Raw genomic sequence first — 13,506 nt, forward strand, 5'->3', positions numbered from 1 at the left:
GGCCCTATAACATCCTACTGCTATAACACCAGGCCCTATAACATCCTACTGCTAAAACATCCTACTCCTATAACATCCTACTGCTATAACACCAGGCCCTATAACATCCTACTGCTATAACACCTGGCCCTATAACATCCTACTGCTATAACAACTGACCCTATAACATCCTACTGCTATAACATCCTACTGTTATAACACCTGACCCTATAACATCCTACTGTTATAACACCTGGCCCTATAACATCCTACTCCTATAACATCCTACTGTTATAACACCTGACCCTATAACATCCTACTGCTATAACACCTGGCCCTATAACATCCTACTTCTATAACATCCTACTGCTATAACATCCTACTGCTATAACACCTGGCCCTATAACATCCTACTGCTAAAACACCTGGCCGTGTAACATCCTACTGCTATAACACCTGGCCCTATAACATCCTACTGCTATAACACCTGACCCTATAACATCCTACTGCTATAACATCCTACTGCTTAAACACCTGACCCTATAACATCCTACTGCTAAAACACCTGACCCTATAACATCCTACTCCTATAACATCCTACTGCTATAACACCTGGCCCTATAACATCCTACTGCTATAACACCTGAACCTATAACATCCTACTGATATAACACCTGGCCTTGTAACGTCCTACTGCTATAACACCTGGCCCTATAACATCCTACTGCTTAAACACCTGACCCTACAACATCCTACTGCTATAACACCTGGCCCTATAACATCCTACTGCTTAAACACCTGACCCTACAACATCCTACCGCTATAACATCAGGCTCTATAACATCCTACTGCTATAACACCTGGCCCTATAACATCCTACTGCTATAACACCTGACCCTACAACATCCTACTGCTATAACATCAGGCTCTATAACATCCTACTGCTATAACACCTGACCCTATAACATCCTACTGCTATAACACCTGGCCCTATAACATCCTACTGCTATAACACATGGCCCTATAACATCCTACTGCTATATCACTTGGCCCTATAACATCCTACTGCTAAAACACCTGGCCCTATAACATCCTACTGCTATAACACCTGGCCTTGTAACATCCTACTGCTATAACACCAGGCCCTATAACATCCTACTGCTATAACACCAGGCCATAGAACATCCTACTGCTATAACATCCTACTGCTAAAACACCTGGCCCTATAACATCCTACTGCTAAAACACCAGGCCCTATAACATCCTACTGCTAAAACACCAGGCCCAAAACATCCTACTGCTATAACACCTGGCCCTATAACATCCTACTGCCATAACACCTGACCCTATAACATCCTATTGCCATAACACCTGACCCTATAACATCCTACTGCTATAACACCAGGCCTTATAACATCCCCAGATGCTATTCATTCCGTTTGCTCAACCAGACCTGCCCTCTCATGTGATGATGCAATTCATTTCATGACAAAAAACAACGTTTACAGAAGGTGGCTTTAACCCTACCTTTACTGAGACTTTTATAAACCATCAGAATGATATAATTCATATTCAACGACACTTACTGTATGTTAACCCCAAACTGGGGAAACAACAGGTATGCATTGACTAATTAACATGCTGCTTCTAATGGCGGTGGCCTACAGGTTTCTCCTATATCCTGAACTACATAACACACACCACAGAGATAGTGTGCCACTGCCAAGTAAAGTCCAGACAGGATATGTTGCCATGCAGATTTGCTCTCCTTATTACAGACCATTTGAACAATATGTTTCCATTTTGGTCAAAGAAGCTGTTAAGATTTTTTGTTGTCTTCATCCCAATACCTGTAGTTCAGATAACATATATGTTTCCTCCACATATTCTGCCGGGGACGTACTATATGCAGTAAATCAAACATCATGTGTATATTGATGATAGCATGTATTCCAAGCAGCATACAGCTCATACTTCTGCCCCAGTTGTAAACATACTATTGTAATTATGGCAATGTATGGAACATGTATGAATGATTCCAACATGGCTTTACAATTATAATGCATATTTCTCTATGTCTTGCTGCTGCATATTAGTGAATATGATGGTTGGGTGATTGTCCCTGGCTGGGATAGGGGCATAAATCTGTGTCCAAACTTCAACTGGGATACTCACACTTTCCTCCTGTAATTGTTTAGAGTAGGGTTTGTCAAACAGGAAAAATAGCCATATTTCATCTGTCTATTATCCTCTCTCTCTTTTCCTCTCTCTATCCCCCCACTCTCTCTCTCTCTCTCTCCCCTTTCTCTCTCTCTTCCTCTCTCTCTCTCTCTTCCTCCCTCTCTCTCTCTCTCTCTCTCTCTCTCTCTCTCTCTCTCTCTCTCTCTCTCTCTCTCTCTCTCTCTCTCTCTCTCTCTCTCTCTCTCTCTCTCTCCTCTCTTCCTCTCTCCTCTCTCTCTTTTCCTCTCTCTCTCCCCCCTTTCTCTCTCTCTTCCTCTCTCCTTTCCTCTCTCTATCCCCCCGCTCTCTCTTTCCCTCTCTCTCTCCCCTCTCTTTCTCTCTCCCCTTTCTCTCTCTCCCCTCTCTCTCTCTCTTCCTCTCTCTCTTTTCCTCTCTCTATCCCCCCGCTCTCTCTCTCCTCTCTCTCTCTCCCCCCTTTCTCTCTCTCTTCCTCTCTCTCTCTCTTCCTCTATCTCTCTCTGACATATTCTCAAGGCACCACAGCATGATGTGACTGCCTTTTTTGCAAAGGGCTATTATCATTTAATTTTCACATAGATGAGTACATCTGTCACAAACAATGCTTGTTCTGGTAATGTTTACTAGGTATTTCATTATTTTGGTTGCATGAAATGGTGTGGAAATAATATTTATTATTGTCCTTCTGACCTATAATATTAGCAAGGCCAGGAACACAAGACTCATTAAGCTCTCAGATGGAGTGATTTAATAATATAGATATGTGTCCTCTGGTATTACACAAGAACATTCCTATTTTTGAAATGGAACTGAGCCCAGCCCTGGTGAAATGTTCGATTGCATTAATTTAATTTGAAAGGTGGAAAAACAGAAGAATTATAACTGTTCTACTGTATATTACTTTCACCTTGACAGTAGTCTTTGGATTATGGTTCAGGATTACTCCCTCAGAATTGAAGGAAAATAAAAACAATATCAGGTCCGAGGTAACAAAGGCCTGATATTGAAAGACTGGATTATTTAGTCAATTTCAAATAAATGGGATGCCTACATTCAAAAACATTCCAAACCTTAACTGTCATGGGTGCACTTTGTCCAAAGACAGGATGAGTGTTTTACTTGACATCATGTTTATGTCAAAACGATGAACGATGGGTATGGTGATATTTAAAATAAATAAATTAAGTGATCATTATATAAAACCACAATAAAATGTATAATTAGTGTCAGAGAGATACATAATTGTTTGAAATTGTTTATTTTTTAATGGATAGATAATTTTTGGGAGAGATGTTCATGCAATCATACGGGGAGATTTCTAATGTGGTCAGGGTTTAAGATCGGATCACACATCCTGTTTCAGAATAAACCTTTCAAATAGTGCACTCCTATCCACTTTATTGTCTGTCAAACGGTAGACGTTATTGAGATTGATGTGTGACTTTTATTTGAATGACTGGACTGTTGTTACATCGCTATGATGTTGCCTAACACCTGTCAGCTGTTTTTCTAAGCGTATAAGTAGCCACACTGTTGTCCTGCCGAACATGGGTGTGAAACAAAGCACAGAAAGAATCCCACCATGCACGCAGTCCAGTCTTGAGAAAATGGCCACTGCCTGTTAGCGCTATGGTACCCTATAACTGGTCAAAAGTAGGGCACTACACTCTTAGTAAAAAGGGTTCCAAAAGGGGTTCTTCGGCTGTCCACATAAAATAAACCTTTTTGGTTCCAGGTAGAACCCTCTGTGAAAAGGGTTCCAAATGGAACCCAAACTAATTTTATCTGCAACCAAAAGGGTTCTACCTTGAACTAAAAAGGGTGAATCAAAGGGTTATCCTATGGGGACAGATGCAAAACCCTTTTTAGGTTCTAGATAAAAAAAACTTTTTTTTCTAAGTGATTCTATGGTTCCATTTCAGCCATGTATTCCGTTGTATTACGATCTGCCTGACTGAGGATGTACAACTAACGCTAGTGTGAAAGGCTAACCAAACGCTAAACCTTAAATACATTCCAATGTTTTGATATTTGCACTAAAATATCTTCTAATTTTCCCTATGGAGAGAGAAAATGTTCTGGGATCAGTCATTGTGTCAACCTGTCTTTAAGAACATTCTCTATGTGGCTCACCGTTGTTGTACTGTTTCAATGTGACTGGCATTGATGTTCTAAAAAGGGAAATAAAAATCATGATCATTTTTGTCCGTTTGAGGATTTTTTTTTCTTCTCAATAATACATTCAGGATGAGAATGTAAAACTGTATAGTTTTATGTAAAAAATGTATAATGTCCTTATCTGCATGTCATATACTCTTATGTGGAACCAAATCACTCATCAATGAAACTGAAACATCATATTTTGGGGAAATTAAAATGCATAACAAATAAAAGTGTTTCTAAAAAAAACTTCTTGGATGATTTTGAAGATTCTTCTCATTATGAGCGAACAGTATATGTAAATGTATTACTCATTTACATATTTTTTTAATTTTTAATTTAACCTTTATTTAACTAGGCAAGTCAGTTTAAGAACAAATTCTTATTTACAATGATGGCCTGCCGGGGAACAGTGGGTTAACTGTCTTGTTCAGGGGCAGAACGACAGAGTTTTACCTTGTCAGCTCGGGGATTCGATCCAACAGCCTTTCGGTTACTGGCCCAACGTGCTAACCACTAGGCTACCTGCCGCCCCTACACTCTAACCACTAGGCTACCTGCCGCCCTGGGTAGAGCGGACCTGTACACTCAGATCCGCTCTATCCAGCTGCATAGTGTATCTTCTACCTATTTACTGGCTACCTGTCCCCCCCCCCCCCTGCTTAGAGTCTGATGTAGGGGGACAAAAGTACTTTATCAATAGAAGAGAGATTTAAAGGAGATTCAGAGGGATTTGTTCTGTTCTTACTGTACTTTCCACTCCATTCATATATATATATATATATATATCTCCACACTATGAGGTTGGAATAATACTGTGAAATTGTGAAAATTAGGATAATGTCCTTTTATTGGAAGAGGTGTTTGAAAGGACAGCCTGAAATTCTAGCCTGTTTTGGTGGGATGGAGTTCTGGCCTGCCTGGTGACATCACCAGGTGGCAAATTAGCTAATAGACCAATAAGAGAGTTCCAAACTTCTCTGCCAATAACACCTAGTTTTCAGTTTTCCCTTCCTCACTCAGACCTAGCAAAATTATTGCTTGAGAAACTGCCATTTTAATTGATAACAATCACAGTAAGGTACTTAATTGTTAGGCGGAAATGAATTGATATTCAGAAAAGGTTCTGCAATAATGAAATGTTAATATGGAGATTAATTTAGCCACAAGCCAGTTCCTTTTTACTTAATTTCTAGAGAGTGCCAACAGTTACTCATTAGTTACATAAAATTAAAATACAAAATCCCTGCAATTAATGTGATGGTACAGAAGCTGTTGATTTTAACATCTAGCTAATCCAGCATTAGAAACCTACAGTGCATTCGGAAAGTATTCAGACCCCTTCCCTTGTGCAAAAATTTCTAAAAACCTGTTTTTGCTTTGTCATTATGGGGTATTGTGATGTCATTATGGGGTATTGTGATGTCATTATGGGGTATTGTGTGTAGATTGCTGAGGACATCCCCCCCCCCCCATTTTAGAATACGACTGTAACGTAAAAAAACGTGGAAAAATTCAAGGGGTCTGAACACTTTCCGAATGCTCTGTATACATGGATTAGTGTCTGTATTGTGTTCAGAAGCCAACTTCCGTCCTTGTTTTACAGCTTTGAATGATGGACAGTTGAAAGTGGCTTAACTAATTAATTTATGATAATAAAACCATACATACAAGGCATTAGCATAGTAATTAGTTAGGGCCTTCATATTTCAGCCAACTAACTAAGAAATTGTTACGGGATTTTTATGAATAAATGACTAAAATATGTATACATTTGACTTAGTAGTATTCGGTTTAGTTATAATTCTATGTTACTGTATGGATGAATGAACCTCTGAATATAATGTGTTCCTTGTTAGAAAGAATGGAGTTATCTTCAGACAGGCTGTAATGATGAGTTCCTTACAGGAAATTCTGTCTCTACCCAGGGAGGGGAGAGACCTTGGGTTGGTTGCAGATAGTCTAACAGGTGGCAGACAAAATAAGAACGCTAACTGTATTGCCATTGTATCCGAGAGGAGGAAGGACCTTTTAAAACCTATGACATCATCTTTATTATATAACCTGATGTAAATTGTACTATGATCAGTACTCTCGAGAATAAACGCTATTGATTGATTGATTTTGAGACTGGTTTTTGTCCATTTAAAGCTGATAAGTATCTTACAAATTCTTATGTATGGGCAGAGTGTTTTAATTGAATGGGTTGATAAACATATAGGAATTAAATTCCTTTAACAGAAATTTGTATGCATATCTTGCAGGAAAACAGCAATAGTGGTATAAAGTATAGAGAGGTTGCATAATGGTGGGTTTTCTGTAACTACCTCGTCCAGATCTACCTCGTCCAGAACTACCTCGTCCAGATCTACCTCGTCCAGATCTACCTCGTCCAGAACTACCTCGTCCAGATCTACCTCGTCCAGATCTACCTCGTCCAGAACTACCTCGTCCTGATCTACCTCGTCCAGATCTACCTCGTCCAGATCTACCTCGTCCACAACTACCTCGTCCAGATCTACCTCGTCCAGATCTACCTCGTCCACAACTACCTCGTCCAGATCTACCTCGTCCACAACTACCTCGTCCAGATCTACCTCGTCCAGAACTACCTCGTCCAGAACTACCTCGTCCAGATCTACCTTGTCCAGAACTACCTCGTCCAGAACTACCTCGTCCAGATCTACCTCGTCCAGATCTACCTCGTCCAGATCTACCTCGTCCAGAACTACCTCGTCCAGAACTACCTCGTCCAGATCATCGTACCTTCTACTGTTACTGTGCATCTGCTGCTCATGGATGTACAGTAACACTCAGGTCCATCATTTTGGGCACATTGATAAAGATGAGCAAAAAATACTGTATAAAATAAATAATTCAAATACTGATCTATATCGCATGCTCAAAAAACATGGGGGGAATTATATTATTTTAATACTAATATAATTTCTCAGGGAAATAGATTTAGTTTAACAAGCAAATACAATGTTAAAAAAAGACTCAAAAAGATAAGTGCCAATGTTTGGCATCCCTGTTTTCAGTATTTCAGCACCCTACCCTTGTGAGGATAACGACACTGTGTCACGCCCTGACCATAGAGAGCTGTTTATTCTCTATGTTGGTTGGGGCGTGAGTGACTAGGGTGGGTCATCTAGGTGATTAATGATTTATGTTGGCCGGTTATGGTTCCCAATCAGAGACAGCTGTTTATCGTTGTCTCTGATTGGGGATCATATTTAGGCAGCCATATCCTCATTGTGCTTTGTGGGATATTGTCTACAGATAGGTGCCTGTCTGCACACAAGTAGCGTCACTGTTCGTTTGTGCTTGTTTGTTTTGTTTGGTGAGTTTCTATTAATTAAAAGATGTGGAACTCTACGCCCGCTGTGCCTTGGTCCCAATCATTATGACGAACGTGACACACTGATGAGCCTTTTTCAAAAATATTTTATGAGATTGGAGAACACATTAGGAGGGATCTTAGGCCATTCCTTCATACAGAATCTTTCCAGATCCTTGATATCCTTCATCTGCGCTTATGGACTGGACTGCCCTCTTCAATTCAAACCATAGGTATTCAATGGGGTTTAAGTCTGGAGAATGAGATGGCCATTGCAGAATGTTGGTTTTGTGTTCTATTAACCATTTCTCTGTGTATTTTGATGTGTGTTTGGGGTTATTGTCTTGTTGAAAGATCCACGTTCTCAGAATATTAAAAAATATATATATATTACCGGTCAGGAAACGTATGGCTTTGTTCCCATAACCAATGGGAAACCAAAAACGTACGTTCCCACAACTTCAAAGGAACCACATGTGCTAGCTGGGAAGATGGAGGAAAACAGTCAGTGCTCAGTACTCATCCAATTCAACTACTGTTAAAGGTTTTTTGGTTGAAAAACGTACTGTTATGAAGGTTTTTGGGTTGAAAAACGTAGTTAAATAAGGTTTTTGGGTTGAAAAATGTACTGTTAAAGAAGGTTTTTGGGTTGAAAAACGTAGTTAAATAAGGTTTTTGGGTTGAAAAACGTACTGTTAAAGAAGCATAGGGCCGGTTTTCTAAATCCAGATTAGGCCTACTCCCAGACTGAAAAGCATGATGCTCAATGGAGAATATCCAAACAAGAAACACACATTTCCAGTAAAACATCAGTTCCAAGTAACAAAACACAGTCATGCTCAACCCACCATCCAATAAAAGACATCTCTGTCACATCATCTTGAATGCCTGTTACCTGATGTATTGATTGATGCAGACCACCTGGCTAACTCCATTCATTTAAATGTATACACACGCGTCTAAACAAAACCAACATCTATCTAACCTCCAGATGCTATTTAGAATGTACAAAGGTCATCCTGTTTTCTTCCAATCATATTACTGGAATCAATCATCGTCCATCTTGAGAGCAGACCAAAGGCTTTATTTGGTAATTGTGTCGTGTCTGGAAGGGTTGAGGAGGCTGGGGGTTGTGAGTTATATTTCGATTTATCATGATTAGTAGCTAGTGGGAGAATGGCGAATCGGGGTGGGGGTAGTTTTGTCTGGCGGAGCTATTCTTTCAAATGTTGTTTTGTGAAGAGCATGGCGTCCAAGGCTACGCTGAGGGTATTAGATAACCATAACTATCAGTGATCAGTGGGTAGTAGTGAGTTGCAGGGTTGGAGTCAATTACATTTCAATTCAGATAGTAAACCTAAATCCAAACGTTCACACTGTGCCTTCAGAGAGTATTCACAACCCTTGACTTTTTCCACATTTTGTTGTGTTACAGCCTGAATTTAAAATTGATAAAATTTAGATTTATTTTGTCATTGGTCTACACACAATACCCCATAATGTCAAAGTGGATTTTTTGTTGTTGTTGAAATGTTTACAATTTAATTCAAAATGAAAAGCTGAAATGTATTGAGTCAATAAGTATTCAACCCCTTTGTTATGGCAAGACTAAATAAGTTCAGGCGTAAACATGTGCTTAACAAGTCACATAATAAGTTGCATGGAGTCACTCTGTGTGCAATAATAGTGTTTAAAATGATTTTTGAATGACTACCTCATCTCTACTTGTTGTGTGTATGTACTGACATGTATGTGTAACTGACACACACACACACACACACACATGTTCATGTTTTTAAATATATGTCAATTGTAAAGTCTTTGGTCTGTAATGTATTTTTCGTTATGAGTCAGATCCCAGTAAGACTAGCTGTCTCCATCTACCTGAAAATCTATGGCAACAAATTTTACAGAGCTTGAAGAATTTTGAAAATAATAATGGGCAAATATTGTACAATGCAGATGTGGAAAGCTCTTAAAGACTTACTCAGACAGACTCACACCTGTAATCGCTGCCAAATGTGCTTCTACAAAGTATTGAGTCAGCGGTGTGAATACTTATGTAAATGAGATAATTCTGTATTTAATTTGTAAATACATTTGCAAACATTTCTAAAAACATGTTTTTACTTTGTCATTATGGGGTTTTGTGTGTAGATGGGTGAGAAAAAATATAATTTAATCAATTTTGAATTCAGGCTGTAAAAACAAAATGTGGAATAAGTCAAGGGGTATAGACACTTTCTGAAGGCACTGTAATTGAAAAGCAGGATAATTATAATTGGAATTTCAGTTCCTGAATTGACTAGAATTTAAATGGAATAGACCCCAGCCCAATGGGTTGTGGTAAAATACGGTGGGAGGGTCATGTTTGAGCTAGGAATTGATAGTAGTGTGACTGACAATTGTCTCTGCTTTTTACTGTTTCCTCAAATATACTGAACAAAAATATAAACACAACATGTAAAGTGTTGGTCCCATGTTTCATCAGCTGAAATAAAAGATACCAGAAATGTTCCATATGCACAAAAAGCTTATTTCTCTCAAATGTTGTGTACAAATTTGTTTACATCCCTGTTAGAGAGCATTTCTCCTTTGCCAAGATAATCCATCCACCTGACAGGTGTGGCATATCAAGAAGCTGATTTAACAGCATGATCATTGCACAGGTGCACCTTGTGCTGGGGACAGTAAAAGGCCTCTCTAAAATGTGTAGTTTTGTCACACAACACAATGCCACAGATCTCTCAAGTTTTGCGGGAGGGTGCAATTGGCATGCTGACTGCAGGAATGTCCACCAGAGCTGTTGCCAGAGAACTGAATGTTAATTTCTCTACCATAAGCCGCCTCCAACGTTGTTTTAGAGAATTTGGCAGTACGTCCAACCGGCCTCACAACCACAGACCACATGTAACCACGCCAGCCCAGGACCTCCATATCCGCCTTCTTCACCTGCGGGATCATCTGAGACCAGCCAACCAGACAGCTGATGAAACTGAGGAGCATTTCTGTCTGTAATAAAGCCCTTTTGTGGGGAAAAACTCATTGTGAGTGGGTGGGCCTAGCTCCCAACTGGGTGGGCCTATGCCCACCCAGTTGGTCGTTTATCAAACCGTTATGTGTCGTTTATCAAACCGTTATGTGGGCTTTGTACGGGTTTCTAGTCTTACAGAATTTCACTTCTAATACTCTCTGCAAAAACTAATATGAAGTGTACTGTAACTAAATAATGAAACCAATACAATGTTGATCAGACGTTATTAATTCAACATGTTTTTCAAAAGGACATCGGAGTAGCAGATGGTAGATCAATATATATTCAGATGTCATGCTCTGTAATCTTAGCTCATCGTCCAAACAGATGAATCCTTCATTACAACAATGATTTTTTTGTGGCATGGTGATTTACCTAGAGGAACAATTGAAAGACATCAACCATGTTGTCCTCTAAAAGGGATTTCACATCAAATTGGTTTGGAGCAGTTTTTCCCCTTAAGCCCAGCCCACTAAATAACAATAGTAATGTTTTAATATATGATTGATGATGGCTGACAATGCAAAACAGTTTCTTACGGGTGGAAGTACAATATGAAAACTGTGCATTTGTTAATGACAGGAAGGAGAGAGAGAAACATACAGTAGCTAACAATGTTGTGATCTGCAGATTTTAGATCCTTTGTTGTTTTGAAGAAGAAGAAAAACAGAAACAGGATACCCCAAATGAAATGAAATTAGGGAGTGGTCAGGGGAAGCCTGTTCCATCCCTGCTACGAATAGGAAGCTGCAAAGTGAGACATCCCGGAGCCCGCTGCTCAGAAGCACCAGAGATGGGAGAGGACAGCTGTCACCAGCCCAGTCAGGAGTTTCCTGATCTGGGCACCGAGACGACTCTCGCTGGGAAGATGAACGAGGAATGGACACCATGTCTAATCTCTAGTCACATAGGGTGATTCCCGAGAGGGAGTGTGACTGGACTCACACAGACCCAATCTCAAGACAACTGTTTTCTTTCCAACCCATTGCTCACCTTCTCCTTTGTTATCAGACACAAGGAACAGTTCCATTCTGGAAGCATCCTGGTGTTCTTAGAAGCGTATGAAAAAACAGGCTGTGCTTCCATCCAAACTGTGTGCTCTCCCACCTCCTCCTCAGCTATGGCAGCAGGCCACAGAGACACGCTACATAAGCTGTTGTCTTACACAATAATCACTCATCATGATAAGTGCTTAGTTGGAAGCTATAAGTTAAATCACTTATCATATATTAACCACTTTGTCGTATATTCACTATGACATGACTGCAAACATACGTGCACATTACATACATTCATATGAAACACTTACAGCCATGTACAGTCAGACTTTTTTTCAATACCTGTCAATACCTTTTAGTATCTGTCAATACCTTTTAATATCTGTCAATACCTTTCAATATCTGCCAATACCTTTTAATATCTGTCAATACCTTTCAATACCTGTCAATACGTTTAATATCTGTCAATACCTGTCAATACGTTTAATATCTGTCAATACCTTTTAATATCTGTCAATACCTTTCAATATCTGCCAATACCTTTTAATATCTGTCAATACCGTTTAATATCTGTCAATACCTTTTAATATCTGTCAATACCTTTTAATATCTGTCAATACCTGACAATACGTTTAATATCTGTCAATACCTTTTAATATCTGTCAATACCTTTTAATATCTGTCAATACCTTTCAATATCTGTCAATACCTTTCAATACGTTTAATATCTGTCAATACCTTTTAATATCTGTCAATACCTTTCAATATCTGTCAATACGTTTAATATCTGTCAATACCTTTTAATATCTGTCAATACCTTTTAATATCTGTCAATACCTTTTAATATCTGTCAATACCTTTCAATAGGTTTTCAATACCGACACTGAGGCTATTTTTGGAAAAAGTTGTATCAGATTGGAGAACATATTAGAAGGGTTAATAGACTATTCCTCCAAAGAGAATCTTTCCAGACTGTTGAGATCCTTTATCTGCACTCAGGACCGCCCTATAATTCAAACCGCAGGTTTACCGTTTTTTAAATTTAATTTAAATGTAACTTTTATCTAGGCAAGTCAGTTAAGAACAAATTGTTATTTACAGTGACGGCCTACCCCGGCCAAACCTGGACGACGCTGGGCCAATTGTCCACCGCCCCATGGGACTCCCAATCACGGCCGGATGTGATACAGCCTGGGGTATCCGGTGATCGAAATGGTCATTACAAAATGTTAGTTTTATGGTTAATAAACCATTTCTTGGTGGATTTTGATGTGTGCTTGGGCTTATTGTCTAGCTGGAAGATCCACTTGCGGTCAAGTTTAGGCCTCGTGGTAAAGGCAACCAGGTTTTTGGCTAAAATGTCCTGGTACTGGGTAAAGTTCATGACGCCGTTGACCTCAACAAGGGCCCCAGGACCAGTGGAAGAAAAACAGCCCCATAACGTTAAAAGATCCACCACCATATTTTACACTAAGTGTGGGGTTCTTTACTACATACGATTCCTCTTTTCAACACCATATTTTACAGTAAGTGTGGGGTTCTTTACTACATACGATTCCTCTTTTCAACACCATATTTTACAGTAAGTGTGGGGTTCTTTACTACTTACGATGCCTCTTTTCAACACCATATTTTACAGTAAGTGTGGGGTTCTTTACTACATACGATTCCTCTTTTCAACACCATATTTTACAGTAAGTGTAGGGTTCTTTACTACTTACGATTCCTCTTTTCAACACCATATTTTACAGTAAGTGTGGGGTTCTTTACTACATACGATTCCTCTTTTCAACACC

This window comes from Salvelinus alpinus, chromosome 7, assembly GCF_045679555.1.
Source record: "Salvelinus alpinus chromosome 7, SLU_Salpinus.1, whole genome shotgun sequence".
Lineage (NCBI taxonomy): Eukaryota > Metazoa > Chordata > Actinopteri > Salmoniformes > Salmonidae > Salvelinus > Salvelinus alpinus.